The sequence below is a fragment of the Rhagoletis pomonella genome, unplaced genomic scaffold (genome assembly GCF_013731165.1).
Source record: "Rhagoletis pomonella isolate Grant_MI unplaced genomic scaffold, Rhpom_1.0 Rhpom_scaffold_00002, whole genome shotgun sequence".
Classification (NCBI taxonomy): domain Eukaryota; kingdom Metazoa; phylum Arthropoda; class Insecta; order Diptera; family Tephritidae; genus Rhagoletis; species Rhagoletis pomonella.
This window is the reverse complement of record NW_023458556.1, coordinates 113,406,035-113,410,291: the sequence shown is the minus strand read 5'-3', so window position 1 is coordinate 113,410,291 and position 4,257 is coordinate 113,406,035. Positions and strand designations below refer to the sequence as shown.

At 38.9% G+C, this 4,257-nt stretch overlaps 1 protein-coding gene across 1 annotated transcript in view; it reads right to left on the bottom strand.

The window, feature by feature from the left end:
• LOC118734349 (probable cytochrome P450 4s3) overlaps window positions 1-3,465 on the bottom strand; it is a 196,167-nt gene extending 192,702 nt beyond the window's left edge. The window contains exon 1 of the mRNA XM_036464075.1: window positions 3,261-3,465. The gene's annotated coding sequence lies outside the window, so the exon portion shown is untranslated. The remainder of the gene's footprint in view (window positions 1-3,260) is intronic.
• Between the last annotated feature and the right edge of the window lie 792 nt (window positions 3,466-4,257).

The following is a 4,257-nucleotide window of genomic DNA, read 5'->3' as shown; positions in this document are numbered from 1 at the left end:
TACATATATACTCCCGTAAGCATAAACTTCGTAGTCGAAATTTACGCGACAAAATTTACGGACTGCTTTACCTCAATCCTTTAGCTCAAATTATCTTTGGAAAGGAATTAAATAATATATCAAGTATTTTTTATATGTATCAAATATTGAACAATAAATTTAAGGATAACTTATCATTTTTTTCAAATTTGATTTTAAAAGAAAATAATACGCATGCTTTCAATAACCATTTTTCCGAACGTTTGCGAGAGCGAGAAAAGCGCTTATAAAAAGTGAAAGTTGATAAAAAAATAATGACAGACTTATGATTTTGTTGACTTTGTTAACTGATTTTGAGTTAAATCAGCTTATCTTATATTTATAATCAACACTTTAATAAAAAAAAATTAAAGTCATTATAGAGACAAATATTTTTCCATATTTCCGCTAGAAACTGCTCCTTCGTTATAGGAATTTATAATAAATATATTTCCATTCGAGCTGTTTGATTCTGGTTCTATACATTAAAGAAACCCTACAGGCAAAACTCTAAGTAGATCACATAATATTAATACATTGGCGCTTACACAATGTGTTGGTGTTTGGCCGAGCTTACCCTTCAATATGTGGCATGCGCTTTGATGTTATTACATAAAAGGTAGGGACCTACAGTTTTACGCCGACTCCGAAAGGCGATTGTATTTTTATGAGAAGCTGTTCATTCCCGCCGAGGGGCGACCGCTGTTAAGAAAAAACTTGTTTTCTATATTTTTTGCGATATTGCTTTGACCACGGCTTGAACCCAGTCCCTGCGGAGTGGAAGTGCGCACTGCTTAAAACTACTACACAGGCAGTTGATCACATGCTGTTAAATTAATATAATTAATGTATAGGGGCCCGTGACTTTTCAATCAGTTTCTCTCGACGGCCCTGCTTACGGTGGTTCCCACTCTGGACAGTCCCACGTCGGTGGGTCGAAAATGTGCAGAGCATACGATAGCAAGCTCACAAGGTTTAAGTATTTAATCTCTTAAAACTTTAGTACTAAAAGGGCACTGTTTGCTGGCATCACATGCCTTTAAGTTGACTTTAATCAATGAGAAATTCGCAAGAGATGCAGATCGGCCCTATGGTGTGCAAGCTTGGCCTTACGTTGATCGGTTTCTACTGTTAAAATCTGCAATTTCAGATATTTGATTATTTGAATTGACCATAAAAACTCGGGTTACGAATCATTTTTTCGCGAAATTCTTCTGAAAAGTTTTATTTCCATCTCTCCTTAAGGTATTATTAGTTAGGTAAATAAAAAATCCCCGCGTTCAGAAAAATGATTTTCTTTAATTCAATTTTTGAATTCGTTAACCTAGATCCAAGAGTTTATGGTGGAGTCTGTATTTTCCCGTTAATACAAATGTATGTATGTTTTTCCACTGCATTTCTAAATTTGTAATTTTATTAACGCTTTAGTTTTTGCTTTCCTTTTCTACCGTGGCCGCCTGAGAGAGAATACACCGTCTGAGCTTATCGGAGCTCGAATCACTACCCGGTATAGTTTGTGTGCTCCCGCGCACGTGGTAGAAACTAACCGACTCAGGGCCGTTTTGTCAAGTAACCTGCAACTTTAAAGCTCACTTTATATTTAAAGGTTGCATTAAAATGTATCATTTTGTCTAAAGTGAAGCTTTTTGTTATCGCTTTTAAATTGGTTTACAACTAAGAAACGTACATACATCAAAAACCGATAACAGAAATGCTTAACTTTAGACATAGCTTTATTTTTACTCCAACCTTTGAATATAAAGTGAGTTTAAGGTTAAAGGTTACTTCAGAAAACGGCCCTTACTTTCCCATTTTCCATTTGCTTTCGCACCATTTGCATTAGGAATAGAGCTTTTCTAAGTATTAATCGAAATAGAATAGCGTGAAGGTATCGAAAATAGCCTTACGCGCCACATGCATTAGGAATGGAACTTTTCTAAGTATTAATCGAAATAGAATAGCATGAAGGTATTGAAAAAAGCTAAATGAATTTTAGTCAACACTTGTACAATGAAATTACAGATTTTTAGTTTTAATATATTACCAAATACAACTAAAACTTTCTGGGGCTAAAAAGGTGCTAGATAATTTTGAAAAGAGCTAGGAGCTAAATTCCAATTTTTAAATAGAAAATAAAGAGCTAAATCTAGCTCCAAAATCACCAAAATGGCAACTGAGGTATTCTCGCGACAATTACTGAACATAGGGAACGCAAAACTGTTAATTTTTCGGCCACGAACAGTTTCCTTTAATAAAGTCTGTTCCAGGTACTTCACGATTTGCAGGTTTTTAGAGGAAGCTGTTCCCGTACGCCACCCGCCATAATTATTAATGGCGAAAACAGATTTTTAAAATAAGTGGGCACATTTTTTGATAATAAAATTTTGCGGTTACAAAATCATCGGCAACGTTCAGAATAAACCTGTTAGGGTCGGTTGTTCAATATCTGATTAGCACTAATCGGAGGTAGAAGCTCCCGTTAAATACAACGACTGCTTTATAGATCACATGTTACATGCATGATGTCGACATCGTCGATAGTGTACTGGTAGTGATAACCAGATATGAACAACCGGCCCTTAGGATAACAAGTTTGTTCTTTTATTTAAATAGAATAACTAAAAAAAATCAATATTTGGGAATTAAGATGCAAGCACTGATTTTCGTTTCAATGTTTTCAACTCCTTTTCCTTGTTTTTATAAAACTGCTTATAATATCTTTAACTTAACGTGAAGTAAAAAACTGGCAACACTTGTAAGTCGTTCATCCATCTTCTTAGCATTTTAGTGAAATATGTAAGCTATGTTTAAAAATAATTGTTAATGTTTTCTTATCCTTGTGGCGAACAATGTTAAGGTAATAACAATTTTGATTTTAATTACATGTGAAAAAGGCAATGAGGGGTGGGGTTTAACCCCACAACCCCCCATCCCCTAAACTACTGTTGTCGATCTGACGTCTTATAAAATGCTTACAGGAAATGATTATAGTAATTCTTGATGAGTAAATGAACTTGCGCAAGCTATTTTTCTTAGAAATTTTATGAAAAATATAATTTAGAGACCTAAATAAATAAATTATGTAAAACAAAATTTCTAAATAAAATTAAGTTTTCATAAAACACATATGTATGTTCAAAGCTTTCTTATACTTGCATGCTTAAATTAATATCTTACAAATTTTCCATATTTTCAGTTAAAATAAACTTTACTACTTTTCGCTTTTCCCACAGAATACTTACGTGTGAAGCTCAGCTACGTAGTATAGAAGTTAAGCAACCAACGTTTTCCATTGGAAATGTTTCCTCTGTCTGTTATGACTTCCGCTTCACTCTTTCAGAGCCATGGAATGCAGATGGTGCGACAGACTTCGCGCGGTTGCGGTTCGACACCTGAGTGACCACCACCACCGGTTGCTCCGCCGCCGCCGCTGAATCGGAAGAAGGAACTTCTTCGTCAGTGTTTGTTTCCAGTAGCGGCGCTCGGGGACTGCTGCTGCTGTTGCTGAGAGTAGTGCTGTTGCTGTTGGGAAGCACCCATATTTATGCTACCGTATGATGGCCGCTGGCTGCTGCCGCTTCCGCTGATAGCGGCTCCCGTACACAGCACTGACGAGGCCCGCGATAAAGAGGTGCGGCGCTTAGGTATAACGAACGGCGGTGGCGCTTGGGGAGTGTATTGTGGAGGCGTCGAGCTAGCGGATATCTGCCGCACAAAGTTACGCGCCCCCGACAGCGCGCTACTGGCTGCTGAGGATGTCGCGGCCACTGAGGATTGTACTTGCAAGGAGCCTGCGCGTGCGATGGTACCGGTTCTTGGTGGTATAGCGGGAGGTGGACCCGCTGGAGGACCTCGAGACTTGGCCACAGGCGGTGAAGTATGCAAACTCTCGGTGGAAGTTTGTGAGGGCACGCGTGGTGGTAACTGGGGTAAGGGACCAGTTGCGCTGCCGCTACTGCTGGTGCGACTTACTGGACTATGTGAGGCCGCATGGTGTGGTGGCTGTGTTTGTTGCTGTTGTAGAGGTGAAGTGGATGGCACTTGTTGATAGCTGATTTGTTGGTGATGTTCATGCACGGTGCTGCTTGTTGTCGTTGTTACTATGATTGGTGTGGCGGTGATTGTTGCTGGAGAAGCGACCGAAACGTGTGGTAATTTCGCTTGCGGCTGTACGGTGGCCGTTGTAACTGATGGCTTATGCATCGGCACAGTGTGGCGTGTGGTAATCGTTGTATTTCT